General features: G+C 44.0%; 1 protein-coding gene across 3 annotated transcripts in view; it reads left to right on the forward strand.

Annotated features, from left to right (window-relative positions):
- The first annotated feature begins 7,985 nt into the window (after window positions 1-7,985).
- Window positions 7,986-15,334, forward strand: part of FAM169A (family with sequence similarity 169 member A) — a 55,143-nt gene continuing 47,794 nt past the window's right edge. The window contains exon 1 of one of the 3 annotated variants that reach the window (XM_075591577.1): window positions 7,986-8,138. The gene's annotated coding sequence lies outside the window, so the exon portion shown is untranslated. Of the gene's footprint in view, window positions 8,431-15,334 lie in introns of all 3 variants that reach the window. The other 2 variants (XM_075591596.1, XM_075591586.1) reach the window with 2 other exon arrangements.

Genomic DNA, 15,334 nt, shown 5'->3' on the forward strand with positions numbered 1-15,334 from the left:
GTGTGATATACATAAGAATGGCACTGTGTGATGTACCATAAGAGTGGCACTGTGTGATATACATACGAGTGGCACTGTGTGATATACATACGCGTGGCACTGTGTGATATACATACGCGTGGCACTGTGTGATATACATACGAGTGGCACTGTGTGATATACATATGAGTGGCACTGTGTGATATACATAAGAGTGGCACTGTATTAGGTATCATAAGAGTGGCACTGTGTGATATACATAAGAGTGGCACTGTGTTAGGTATCATACGAGTGGCACTGTGTGATATACATAAGAGTGGCACTGTGTTAGGTATCATACGAGTGGCACTGTGTGATGTACTGCACCGACACACTTTATTCGAGCAAATACCCAGTATGTACCTGGCAGATACCTGGAATGCGCCGCTCCTCACCTCTGACAAGCCCCGTTGCGTTTGCCTTCCCAGCCTGGGTTCATGCCTGGCTGACGGGCGGCTGATCTGTTAAATTATAATGATTAGGATTTAATAGGCTGCAATGCTTCGCGTGTCTACCAGATGGCATAAATTCATGAATTGTAATGCATGAATTGTAATGATATATATATACTGTGCAGTATTGCAGCCAGCGGGAATAAAATGCTTCAATCCCTGCCTGGAAAATAACCCAATGCACTCGGGCAGAAAACAGTCACAAACCTCAATACACCCGGGTATACCCGAATTCGTGGGACTAGCCGAGTTCGAATAAAGTGTGTCGCCAGTGTACCATAAGAGTGGCACTGTGTGATATACATAAGAGTGGTACTGTTTGATATACATATGAGTGGCACTGTGTGATGTACCATAAGAGTGGCACTGTGTGATATACATACGAGTGTCACTGTGTGATATACATAAGAGTGGCCCTGTGTAATATACATACGAGTGGCACTGTTTGATGTACAGTACCATAAGAGTGGCACTGTGTGATATACATAAGAGTGGCACTGTGTGATATACATACGAGTGGCACTGTGTGATGTACCATAAGAGTGGCACTGTGTGATATACATACGAGTGTCACTGTGTGATATACATAAGAGTGGCCCTGTGTAATATACATACGAGTGGCACTGTTTGATGTACAGTACCATAAGAGTGGCACTGTGTGATATACATAAGAGTGGCACTGTGTGATATACATACGAGTGGCACTGTGTGATGTACCATAAGAGTTGCCCTGTGTGATATACATAAGAGTGGCACTGTGTGAGGTATCATAAGAGTGGCATTGTGTGATGTACCATAAGAGTGGCATAGTGTGAAGTACCATAAGAGTAGCACTGTGTGATGTACCATAAGAGAGGCATTGTGTGATGTACCATAAGAGTGGCACTGTGTGATATATATATAAGAGTGGCACTGTGTGATGTACCACAAGAGTGGCATTGTGTGATGTACCATAAGAGTGGCATTGTGTGATATACCATAAGAGTGGCACTGTGTGATATACACCAGGCCAGATGATTGCCTCCCAAATTTAGTCAGTGCCTCTCCCCACTTGAGAGAGGCAGGTCACACACAGGTTGCCTGAATACTGGCCATCCCTGTTCCTCTTCCCCTCTGGGGAGAGTGAGGGTGCACCTTTCCCCTGATCCTGATAGAGGATCAGGGAAGAGCAAGGGCACTGTGTGATGTACCATACGAGTGGCACTGTGTGATGTACCATAAGAGTGGCACTGTGTGATGTACCATAAGAGTGGCACTGTGTGACATACATAAGAGTGGCACTGTTTGATATACATACGAGTGGCACTATGTGATGTACCATAAGAGTGGCCATGTGTGATGTACCATAAGAGTGGCATTGTGTGATATACATAAGAGTAGCACTGTGTGATGTACCATAAGAGTGGCCCTGTGTGATGTACCATAAGAGTGGCATTGTGTGATATACATACGAGTGGCACTGTGTGATGTACCATATGAGTGGCCCTGTGTGATGTACCATATGAGTGGCCCTGTGTGATATACATAAGAGTGGCACTGTGTGATGTACCATAAGAGTGGCACTGTGTGATGTACCATAAGTGTGGCATTGTGTGATATACATAAGAGTGGCCCTGTGTGATGTACCATAAGTGTGGCATTGTGTGATATACATAAGAGTAGCACTGTGTGATGTACCATAAGAGTGGCATTGTGTGATGTACCATAGGAGTGGCACTGTGTGATATACAAAAGAGTGGCCCTGTGTGATATACATAAGAGTGGCACTGTGTGATGTACCATAAGAGTAGCCCTGTGTGATGTACCATAAGAGTGGCCCTGTGTGATGTACCATAAGAGTTGCCCTGTGTTATGTACCATAAGAGTGGCCCTGTGTGATGTATCATAAGCTTGGCACTGTGTGATGTACCATAAGAGTGGCCCTGTGTGATGTTCCATAAGAGTGGCCTTGTGTGATGTACCATAATAGTGGCACTGTGTGATGTACCATAAGAGTGGCCATGTGTGATGTACCATAAGAGTGGCATTGTGTGATATACATAAGAGTAGTACTGTGTGATGTACCATAATAGTGGCACTGTGTGATGTACCATAAGAGTGGCACTGTGTGATGTACCATATGAGTGGCCCTGTGTGATATACATAAGAGTGGCACTGTGTGATGTACCATAAGAGTGGCACTGTGTGATGTACCATAAGTGTGGCATTGTGTGATATACATAAGAGTGGCCCTGTGTGATGTACCATAAGTGTGGCATTGTGTGATATACATAAGAGTAGCACTGTGTGATGTACCATAAGAGTGGCATTGTGTGATGTACCATAGGAGTGGCACTGTGTGATGTACCATAAGAGTGGCACTGTTTGATATACTTACGAGTGGCACTATGTGATGTACCATAAGAGTGGCCCTGTGTGATGTACCATAAGGGTGGCCCTGTGTGATGTACCATAAGAGTGGCCCTGTGTTATGTACCATAAGAGTGGCCCTGTGTGATGTATCATAAGCGTGGCACTGTGTGATGTACCATAAGAGTGGCATTGTGTGATATACCTAAGAGTGGCACTGTGTGATGTACCATAAGAGTGGCCCTGTGTGATGTTCCATAAGAGTGGCCTTGTGTGATGTGCCATAATAGTGGCACTGTGTGATGTACCATAAGAGTGGCACTGTGTGATGTACCATAAGAGTGGCCCTGTGTGATATACATAAGAGTGGCACTGTGTAATACACATAAGAGTAGCACTGTGTGATGTACCATAAGAGTGGCATTGTGTGATGTACCATAGGAGTGGCACTGTGTGATATACAAAAGAGTGGCCCTGTGTGATATACATAAGAGTGGCACTGTTTGATATACATACGAGTGGCACTATGTGATGTACCATAAGAGTGGCACTGTTTGATATACATAAGAGTGGCACTGTGTGATGTACCATAAAAGTGGCATTGTGTGATATACATAAGAGTGGCACTGTGTGATGTACCATAAGAGTGGCACTGTGTGATGTAACATAAGAGTGGCACTGTGTGATGATTATTTTTTTAGAAAAGGGAAGTACCACCGTTGCTTTCAACTGGTGAGAAATGTCTGAAGGGGTCTATCCCCGAAACGTGGCCTCCTTTACTTTGTGTTTTTCTTTAAATCACTGTTCTCTTATTCTCTTTACGCTTTTTTTTCCTGTTGCACTTTTTTGTTTTATATTGTGTAACGATGTTTCCCCCATCCGGTTTGAGATTCTGCCATTACAGCGTGTGTGGTGTATGCTATCCGTTGGTAAGCAGGAGGGCTGAATCATCTGCCGATGTTTGTGGGGACACAGGACATGCTTCTGGGGTACATACCCGACATAGATCTCTAGTGGTACAGCGCCTCCATCTGCCGCAGGCTCCAGATGTATGGAGGCGATCTCCTACAGTAAAAACACAATCCGCTCTCCTTCCCCAGAAAGATCACACACCATGCAGGAGGTATAATACCTGGAACGGTTTATTCTGTTCAGCTCAATACAGTCACAGCAGGCTTCTGCCCTATGCAGTCTCTGGTGTTATATCCAGCTGTAGGATGGTCCCTGGACCTTCACTATGGGTCAATGGCCCCCGCAGCAGTCCTTGCTCTTGCCTGATCCTCTATCAGGATCAGGGGAAAGGTGCACCCTCACTCTCCCCAGAGGGGAAGAGGAACAGGGAAGGCCAGTATTCAGGCAACCTGTGTGTGACCTGCCTCTCTCAAGTGACTAAATTTGGGAGGCAATCACCTGACCCAGGATTAGGTAAACCCAGGCCTGGTTCCACCTCCTCCCCTGTCACTCATGAGTACTGCTGGGAGTGGGGAAAACCCATGATAAGTACTGGCAGGCCTGCTCTTACCAGGACTTACTGCCAGGGAGGGCAGACTGATAGCAAAGAACCAGTCCTGGCTACACTTGTTCACTCATTTTTTGCAGTTCCTTTTATAATGTGTGTCACGATGGACGCACTTATTAACAAATGTATATTTTGTGGATCCCAATTGAGCAGAACAAGTTGAGCAAAATAAACTGAGATTTATTCCCTTGATAGGCAAACACACGACAACTGCAGAATACACTTAATAATTACACTTACTGGTATAGGAACAGGGGATAATGTCCAGAAAGGTGCAAAGCACCAGAGGATTGTCTTTTAAAATGTAGTCCTTTCGCAAGGGCATAAATTACCAGCCCAATCCTTCTGTGAATGTGCAAAGTCTTTTCTGGTCCGTTGGGGTTAATCAGATAACCCCCAGCAATCACAGTGTCCTAACGCAGAGTTTTGTCCTTGGTTCCGATGTAATAAGACTCTTTGCGTTCCAGGAATGTGCTGCTGCTCTTCTCCGCTATTAGAAGCGTGTTGGAAATCCGCTCACATGGTAGAATGAAAAACGAAAGACAATGGGGATAGCCTGGGTGGAATGTATATAGGGTTTGGAAGCCTATCGCCAACATACCCACCCAATCCCACTTGTGGGAAAGTAATCATTCCCCAATCACCTACTTTCCCACAGTTTGGAGAGTGGGCACTAGGGATTTCCTGTTCACACAGGGCATGTGTGACAATGCTACCTTGGCTACTTAGCATAGGTGCCCTCTTTACCTGGCCCCTCTCAGGCTGGAAGGGGGAACTCAGGATGCGAGCTAGTACAAATGGTCAACAGGATTTCCTATTTAGCATCCATCTGGCCAATTCACACCCACTGGACTCTGGGTCTTTTGATATGCAACTTACAGGGAGACTTACAGGTGTGGGCAATGCATGTTACCTTTGAAGCTTGCATAGGCAAGTGACCCAGCCCATAGGTGTCAAAACATTTGGTTCTTGTGTGCATTTTAATGACAGGAGAAAAAAAAACCTCATCCTGCTTGTCCCTGTTTAAAACCGGTAGCAAAAATAAACTTTATTGAAAATACATGTTCCCCTTATCTCACACTTATATTTTTCATATGTATGTGCTTGGGGTGTACTGTACTGCAAGCTCATACAGTTCTGCCAAATGGGGACAACAAGGAACAGAGGGGAAAATAAGACATGTACAGTGCATGAAAAATTAACCCCTTCATCCCCAATACGAAATAGGGGTAACCAGCCAAGCACACTGCCTTTATTAATGTGCTGATTACCCCCATTTTCTCCACAGTGTGTAACGGTGTTTCCCCCACCCAATCGCAGATAGGGTCCGTTACAGGATGTATGGTACATATACCTGCTGGCAACCGGAGGGCTGATTCATCCACTGATGTTAGTGTGGACACAGGAACAGGCTTCTGGGGTTCGTACCCCACATATCTCTTTAGCAGTGCAGCGCCTCCATCTGCCGTGGACTCCAGGAACTGATGGTGATCTTCCACGGTAGAACTTTTTACCTCTCCCCCCAGTAAGGTCACGCACCAGGCAGGAGATATATTGCAAAACAGGAACGGGTTTATAACTACACTCTGCAGTAACAGTTACACAGCAGTCTTCTGCCGGATGCAGTCTGTCAGGTCAGCTATCACTGAAGGTGGCCCCTGGACCGTCACTACAGGCCAAGGGCACCCGCAGCCGTCCTAGCTCTTCCCCACCTCCCTAGCTCAGGCAGAGGTATGGCCCACACTCACTCTTCCCCGGAGGGAAGAGCACATGGGAAGGCCCCAATCTCAGGCTCCCAGGTGTGTGACCTGCCTTTCTCAGAGGGAAGGAACACACTCACTTTAGGGCGGTCCCGCCCTCAAGTACTGCCAGGAGAGGCACCAGGTCTGTCCCAGTAGTTGATCACAAATATGAAAAAGCAGTATGTTACTACCTAAGAAACACCAATGTTTGATGATCATCTTATTTCTTCTAATTTCTCTCACTTTCTTCCGACTGTTCCTCCTACCTCTCCCTGCTACACTCGTAACATTAACTTCTCTGTCCTGGAATCAACCCTAATCTCCAACCTCTCCTCCTTCTGCTCTTCTACCTCTGATCATCACAATCTTGTTGATACATGTCATTATATCCTTTCCTCTTCCTTCAACTAGCATTCCCCCATTTTATACAGCGCCAATCATACCCTCAACCTTGGCTTAACACGTCAACACTCTCCTGCACTTTCTCCTCTGAGTACCTCTGGAGGAATTCTCACACTCTCGTTAATTTCCTGCACTAGAAATGGCTCCTTTCCTGCTTCAATCCCACCTCCTCTCAGGCTAAACAATAATACTTCTCTGCACTTATTCACTCTCGCAACTCGAACCCACCTTTTCCTCTATCTTTGATTGGCTCCTTCAACCTCCTTCTACCTGTTTCTCACACTCAACTATACCTCAAGATTTTGCTAACTGTTTCAGACACAGGATGGTGTAATCAGTCAAGATATCTTCTATCTCATACTCCTCTCCTTCCTCACACCCCTCTCTCTACCCTGGACTCCTCATCTAGAATAGAAACAAAATTGTCTCAGCTACTATACTTCTCTCCTTCCACTACATGCAGGTTTGACGCCATTCCCTTGCACGTACTCCATCATCTAACTCAGCGGTGCGCAAACTGGTGGGCGCGCCCCCCAAGATTATGTAGGGGGGGCGCAGGCTGCGTGCGGTAAAACCTGGGGGCGGGCAGAGCTGGGCACGGGCAGCCAAAAGCTCCGTGCTGAGGCTGCTTCCAGGTAGAGAGGTGTGTGTGTGTGCGCGTGCGTGTAGGTCTGCAACCCTGTCTTTCCCCATTGTCACCCAGCATACAGCACTGCCACTGCAACAAGGGATTCTGGAAAATTACATGCAAATGAACACTCATTTCCACCTTTTGTCTCAAGCAAATTTTTGTCTCAATTACACAATCAAATCCTGAAGCCAATGCATGCTGTTTTCAACACAGCTTTTACACACAGGCTGGGATGACATGCAAAGCCATTAAACCCACTCACAGTTGGTCTTAATGGCTTACAAGGTTTGAGACTAGACTAGGTAATCACCACTATTATTAAGATTATGGTGGGTAAAAAAGTGACAAAAACCCTCCACAGTAAAGCATAAAGCAACTGTAAATATTACTGTATGTTCATTTGCATGTCTTAAACAGGTCTGCAACCCTGTCTTTCCCCACTGTCGCCCAGCATACGGCGCTTCCACTGCAGCAAGGGATTCTGGGAAATGACATGCAAATGAGCACTCAGTTTCCACTTTTTGTCTCAAGCTCGTATTACACAAGCAAATCCTCAAGCCAATGCATGCTGTTTTTAATGTGGGTGTTAATGTGGCTGGTATATTCATATTAAAATGGTTAAGAATTGAATTCAAATATGACTCCAGAATTAATCAAATACATATCATATCATATATATGTTTCAGGAGTCACAATTCTAGACATCATTTATTAAAAAAATAAATAAATTAAAAAAAATATATATATATTTTTTTTAATAAATGATCTCTAGAATTGTATATACAGTATACACTATTAAGTACATTTTCCCCAGTGGCTGCCGTTTGCAATGCACATGAGTCAGCCCTGGAGGTACAAGTAGGAGGGGGGTGTGTGGCAGTGCAGGGGATGATGATGATGATGTTCACGTCAGAGAGAAGCTGGGGCAGCAGACAGAAGCTGGGTGCTGGGGTTGGAATCCGCCTGGCTGGCCGTGTCCGCTGAGCAGTATCATACAGCACCCAGGGAGGAGCATCCTTGCCGAGGTGAGCGATTAGTGGGAATCCCGAGCAAATGAATGAGCTGGCTGCACCGGGCGTGCGATAAGAGTCACACGGTTATCCAGTGCCTCTGCTGTCCGTGCAAAGGGGGCGCAGCGCTGTGCATCATCACCTTTCCACCAGGCATCGATCTCTTACCACCACCCCCCAGCCTCATCATAGGGGTTATTATAAAATTATTATAAGGTGAGGATCAAGACTCGTCTATGCAACCACGCAGGGGGAGGGCAGCGGGGATCTGGTCCGGACTCATATGTCTTCTTCATTTGCACCGACGGTACTTTTTTTTATTGTTGAGTGATTGGGTGCTACCATTTTTATATAACAGCTACATGTCGCCTTTATTGGGGATCTTTGTTGTTGGTGTCTGGGATGCTGGCTTTACTGGTTCTCACTATATACAGAGAATGAACTCCCTGCCTTTGATGGTGGTGTGTGTCAGTACATGCTGTAGCAGTGATGCATATTTGGGGTGTTTGATATTTGTAGTGATCTGCTGCATATATTGTAATGTTGGGTTATGCAGGCAGACATCTGATGCTGATTCTCTTTGCAGTTGTATCTGAAGAAAACAAATGCTTCATGTGACATGTAATTGCTGTTTGCTATATATCCTTTGTTTCAACACATTGATAGCATTGGATTCTGATGTCGGTTGCATTGCCTGGGTGTTAATGTGGCTTGTATATTCATATTAAAATGGTTAAGAATTTAATTCAAATATGACTCAAATTAATCAAATACAGCCTCCATTTTATATATGCTAAGCCGTTTTTCATGTATGAGAGTTTGAATGTGGCATTCATTTATATTGATAATATTCAGTGTTTACTTATAGGCCAGTGTTGCCCAAATATTCCAAGCCAATGATGTACTGTACTGCAATTGCTTTAAAACTCAGCTAGCAAATGCTTCTTTTTTTAGCTGAATGTATATAGCTGAATATATATATATAATTTTATTCTGATGAAATAAGAAAATCAAGGCAATTGCTTGGAAACTCAGCTGGCATAGGTTTCTTTTTTTAGCTGAATATATATATATATATATATATATATATATATATATATATATATATATTAAAAATATGTCATGGTGATGAAATAAGCAAATGAAAGAAATTGCTTTTTTTGGACTGGATGAGAATTAGGAAATGTCAAATCGTGCTAATGCATTATTAGCCTCTTAGACATAGATTCATCTGGGGTTTTGGTATTTACTGCCGAGACTTGCTAAATGTGGCATTATATATAATACATGGAACAGGGTACCTCTGTTAAAAGGGCAGTGCCATTAGATTGTAAGCTCCCCGGAGCAGGGACTCTTCTTCCTAAATGTTACTTTTATGTCTGAAGCACTTATTCCCATGATTTGTTATTTGTATTATTTGTTATTTATATGATTGTCACGTGTAGTACTAATGTGAAGCGCTATGTACACTTATGGCGCTATATAAATAAAGACATACATACATGTAGCAGGCTAAAAAAACTTTTTTTTATTTTTTTTTAAACAATTTATCAATATCAGATTCGATCACCCTTAAAGTAAAATGTACAAGTATTTGTTTCTGTGTAAAAATTAGTCAATTTCTATTTTCTCTAGGTCTGTTGAAATCTCATCTGTAAATTCTTGCTGCTTTCTCTTTAAGGCAATTATTCTGCTATCATTAGCCAAACAAAACAGCAACAGGAACATAGTCTTTTTCAACAAATAACCTGCAGCTACAATGTGTTCACAAACGGTATTAGATAAAGATCATCAACACGCCAATTACTATGGAAACATAAAACGTCGAAAAAATTATTTTAAAACACTTATACTTGTCTTCGTTTTTAAACTATGGTGTCAACACCTATATTTAACCAACAAAGCAACACCAATGGCTTTGGTCCTAGGAGGCGGAATGGGACATCTCACGCTGGCATCTCGCCTCAGCCACTTAGCTGCCACCTGCGCTAAGGTGAGTGCATTATCGTTTATTAGTATTAGGGGTTAACTTTAGGGGTTTTAGTGTAAGGGGTTAAGCTGTTTAGGGTAAGGGGTGAGGTTAGGGGGTTAAGGTAAGGGGTAAGGTTAGGGGGGTTAGGGTAACAGGTGAGGTTAGGGGGTTAGGATAAGGAGTTAAGGTTGGAGATGTTAGGGTAAGGGGTGAGGTTTGGGGTATTAGGGTAAGGTTTGGGGTTTTAGGGTAAGGGGTGAGGTTTGGGGTATTAGGGTAAGGGGTGAGGTTTGGGGTTTTAGGGTAAGGGGTGGGGTTAGGGGTTTTAGGGTGAGGTTTAGGGTAAGGGGTGAGGTTAGGGGTTTTAGGGTAAGGGGTGGGGTTAGGAGTTTTAGGGTGAGGTTTGGGGTTTAGGGTAAGGGGTGAGGTTTGGGGTTTTAGGGTAAGGGGTGAGGTTAGGGGTTTTAGGGTAAGGGGTGAGGTTAGGGGTTTTAGGGTTAAGTTTGGGGTTTTAGGGTAAAGGGTAAGGTTTGGGTTTTTAGGGTTAGGGGTTTTAGGGTTTGGGTTTTTAGGGTAAGGTTTGGGGTTTAGGGTAAGGGGTGAGGTTTGGGGTTTTAGGGTAAGGGGTAGGGGGTTAGAATAAGGAGTTAAGGTTTGGGGTATTTAGGATATGGGGTCCGATTAGGGGTTTTAGGGTAAGGGGTGAGGTTAGGGGTAAGGTTACCTTTGCGGCAAAATGGCCGGCAGCTAAATATCCATGCGACTGATTGGCGGCAGCTGAATGGTGGCGGCAAGATGCCGGTGGCTAAATAACCTGGACAGCAAGGAGGTGCTGCCGATATAACCTCTTATCTACGTTTTGGTTATGGTGATTGTTTGGGGTATCTGTCAGAAGCCAAATGTAACCCCCCGCTTTCTATTGGCTGAGAAACACTGGTGAGGGAATTTTAGTAAAAGAGAAGAATGACGGAGACACAGAGGGTTATGTATCACTCGGGATCCTGCACTAACGCTATAAGCTAAGGCTGCGCTTATAATGCCGGCGACTGCGTCGCGATGCGACATCGCCGTTGCGGCAAAACAAATGCATTGTCGCCGGCGCTTATAGTGCACGCGACGGCGACAAAGCGACAGTGCTACCAGAAATCTGGTAGTCACTGATATTTAATTTTTTCGGCGACGGTCTCCCTTTGCGGCCAATTGGGAGCTTCTCCGTGCCTCTGCCCTCCCCTTTTATGACGTCATCCAGCGACGGCGCCTAAACTTCAAAATACAACTCGTCGCAATGGTGACGGGTGACGTCATCGATCGCGTCGCCGGCTGTATAAGCGCAGCCTAACTAGCATTCCAATTCCCTGGTATTATTTTATCATCATGAAGAGAAATTGAAGCAGCTTGTGAAGTTTGGGTTGCCTTTCAAATCAATATTAATAGCCTTAAAAGGCAGTCCAGAAGCCTATCTTAAAGCTGCAATTCAAGTTGTCGTTTGAATTTTTTTTTTTTTTACATTAATTCAATATGTGCATCGATACAATCTACACACTGACAAGTGATTAGATAAGTTGCTGATTGATCCGTTCTCCTGTAATCGATCGCTGAAATTCGGCTCGGGGGTTCACTGAATGCATCTTGGGTAATCTTCTGCTGCATTGACAGCCAAAGTTCTGTGAGGACGATCATGTGACCAGGCAAGCACGAGATACAATTGGTTCACTGCTAGAGAGGGCAGGGCTCAAAAAGGTGATGCTGTTACAGAAGGGGAAGGGGATGTGACTTTGTATATGGTTGCCATAGGAACAAAAATGCTTGTTACATTAGAATACATTAAAATGTCTTTAAAATTGCTTAATGTTTATTTTTTATAATGCTACAAGTATTTTCTCATAGTACAGAACTGATTTATTAAAAATAAACACATGTAGGATATTGCTTGAACTGTAGCTTTAACTAGCACAAGCATTGGTACTTATTTACTATAAAATGCTCTTCATTGTTGCTTTGTGGGCAGATCTCCATATCCAAACACACCCTGTTTTTACTCTTTTACATGTAATTTTCAATTTTGCCATTTGTGCCACTTTTTAACCGTCAGTAGATCAACCTCTGAGGCTGAGGCCCCAGTACCTCCGATGCACGCGCGCCCACGAGACTGGTGGCGCGTGCAGCCGATTCCCCGGTCTGCAGTGAGCTGCAGGAAGAGAGACCGGGGGGGGCGTGGCGGGGGAGTGATGGGGCGCGGCCATAACGTCACCCGGCAGGTTCACCCCCATTGGCTGAACCACCGAGGGGGGGGGCGTGGCTTAGCGCTCCGTCGCGAGTCCTGCTCTAAATTCTATTGAGAGCAGGAGCAACTCTCGCCACAGCGCTGCGCCCCCCCCTCACAGCGGGACCGGCGCCATTGAGGGGAGGGCTCTCGTCCCTGCAGCGTACACCACAGCGGGCGCTGCAGTATCCAGCGGGGACCAAGCCTAAGGTCTCTCGGTTGAAAAACTGGCCCAAAAAAACTGCACCACATTTATCACAAGTAAACAAAATCTAGCCTTGATGTTGCTAGTGAAATTAAGGACGAAATATTTATAGTTACAACTATAATGGCAGGGCTGCTGCCTTTATTTTGTCTTCTATAACGGGTGCTTTAGTTTTAGTTTAATTTACAGAGGTTTCATAACTACCCCCACCCCCACCACCCCAGCACAGATCTGCCCCGAAACCCACTGCACTGAGGGGATCATATACTGAGGGGGTCCCCCGCCCCCTGTCCCGTCCCCACTGCCGAGTCTCTGGTCAATTTCAGCAGCCAATCAATGTAAAACGTCTTGGACATTGATTGGCTGCTGAAACTGACGTCACACTGCTGCAGCCGGAGATCACAGATTGAAAAGACTCCCGCGACTGCAGCAGCGTTGACACCGCACTTTGCAGCCAATGGTAGTTTCAATACTGAACACTACCATTGGCCGCTAGACATCTCTGACAAACGCATGCATGCACCTAAGCGCGTGCACGTCGTGTAGCGCGCGGTGAGACCGGGGCCATTAGGAAGCATCCCACTTTGCTTACCAGTTTGTTTTATTTCAAGCAGTAAGTTTGTAGGCAGCACTTTGCTACAGCATAAGGTCAGTATTTATTCAGTGAGGAATCACTTTCAGTCATTGATTTGCAGAAAACATCCTGTTGTCTTTGCAACTGTGCAGTGGCAGTGACATGTTTCAGGGTTACAGCAAATCTGGGTGATGTCATTTGTACCAAATTCCAAGATGTATAGGAATAATAATAATTTAAAAAATGTAAAAAAAGTTAGTATGTAAACATGTAAACATGTTGAGCTGAGACTTGGGAGGGGGTGGATTTCCTCTGGCTGCCCCCTTTTTTGGGATGTCACTCACTGTGTGCATGTTCAACAAGAGTTTGCACAAGCAAATTGTCCCTTCACCTCCACCTTCTTTATTGGCTTTTGTCATGAACGGCGGCACACCTGTGAGCATGTGACTTGTATATGTGACAAGGGTTAATACACAGCTATCTACCCGACTCACCTTTCACCTATGCAAGTTACCTAATATCATCCCTCACTCTGTCACAATACAGTATATATACACCACCAAAGACAAAAAAAATAATTATAATTGCTAGGAATAAGTAATACGCTAAGTTGCCGATCGATCTGTTCTCCTGTGATCGACCGGTGAAGATTCGGCTCGGGGGTTCACTTAGTGGCTGTCAGTGCAGCAGGAGAGGACCAAAGATGCAAAGTTCTGTGGGGAAAATAATGTGACCACTCGATACCATTTGGAGAGAGGGCAGGGCTAGAGAGAGGGCAGGGCTCAAAAAAGGGTGTGCCAGAGGCTGTTTCAGAAGTGGAAGGGGAGGTGACTTTGTAAATGGTTGCTATGTACAATGTATATAATGTATACATTAAAATGTCATTTAGAGTTTATTTAAAAAAAATGCTACAAGTATTTTCTTATAGTACAGAACAGATTTATTTAAAAACAAATACACACATGTAGGATATTGCTTTGTCTGCAGCTTTAAAACACATTGAAACATACATTCTGGGTGTGTCCTCAACCCCTTTTCTTCAATCAGCCCCATGACAGTTTTATGACTGAAGGGTAAAAAAACCCTTTTCTTTTGACTTCTAAACTTTGCCTCAATATATAAAATACTTCATAACTTTGCTTCTATAATACTTGTTTCTATAATAATGTTTAAGGAAGTTCTTAATTAACAGACATCCCTCTATTTAGAGGCCCTGAGATAAAGGAATGTATCCATAAATTCCCCCCCCCCCCAAAAAAACAACCATTTATTTAGTTTAACCATGGTTACATTTGTCTAAGGAAGTCGGTTAGATTGTTAATTTCTTTACAAAATGTTTTTTGGTCAGTTACCAGGGATTGCATACTTTGAAAATGGCCATCTTTTTGTGTTTGTTGTAAATTTTAATACTCATTTGTACTCCAGCAATCCCTCACAAACTCATTTAGTAGATTGCTTTTCATCTCGCCGTCCTCACTGTAATCTCCTGATAAGGGTCACATAGGTGCATTGTTACATAAGCAGTGTATGTCAGCAGTATTGTGACCTGTGTTTATTATGTGAGCTCTGTATTCTTGTGTTAAATATAATCTGGGCAAACAAATCAGGGCGAAATCTGTATCAGCTCACGGTCATCAAGCAGCTGACCCGTTGCTAGAGTGAGAGGGGACTGTTGTGCTTGTGCCGCAGGCCACCAGATACTGGGCCCATTGGGAAATTTCCCAGGACCTCGGTGGGCAGTCAATACTTTTCACTGAGAGCCAAGTTTCGGTACGTTTGATAAAGTTGTGGTACTAGAGACCCTGTTGCACCATCACACTTCGACCACTGGTGTTTCTGCACTTTGGCAAAACCTTGCATAGCCTTTGTATTTCCTAGTGACCAACTAGTTGTCCAAGGATATTTCTAAGAAGTAATAAGACAGTGTGTGAGGTGTTACATCTCCTTAATCAGAAATAGTGTTCTATAATTATTTATTTATAAAATATTTTACCAGGAAGTAATACATTGAGAGTTACCTCTCGTTTTCAAGTATGTCCTGGGCACAGAGTAAAAGAAATAATACATGGTTACAAATACAGTTATATAAATGAACAGGGTATACATTATATACAAGACATTGCGTGGACAGTTAAAGAAAATATATATTATGGGCGTATGAAACAGTTACAGACCAGATTAAAATGTGAGACCGCCT

Source organism: Ascaphus truei, chromosome 1 (genome assembly GCF_040206685.1).
Source record: "Ascaphus truei isolate aAscTru1 chromosome 1, aAscTru1.hap1, whole genome shotgun sequence".
NCBI lineage: Eukaryota > Metazoa > Chordata > Amphibia > Anura > Ascaphidae > Ascaphus > Ascaphus truei.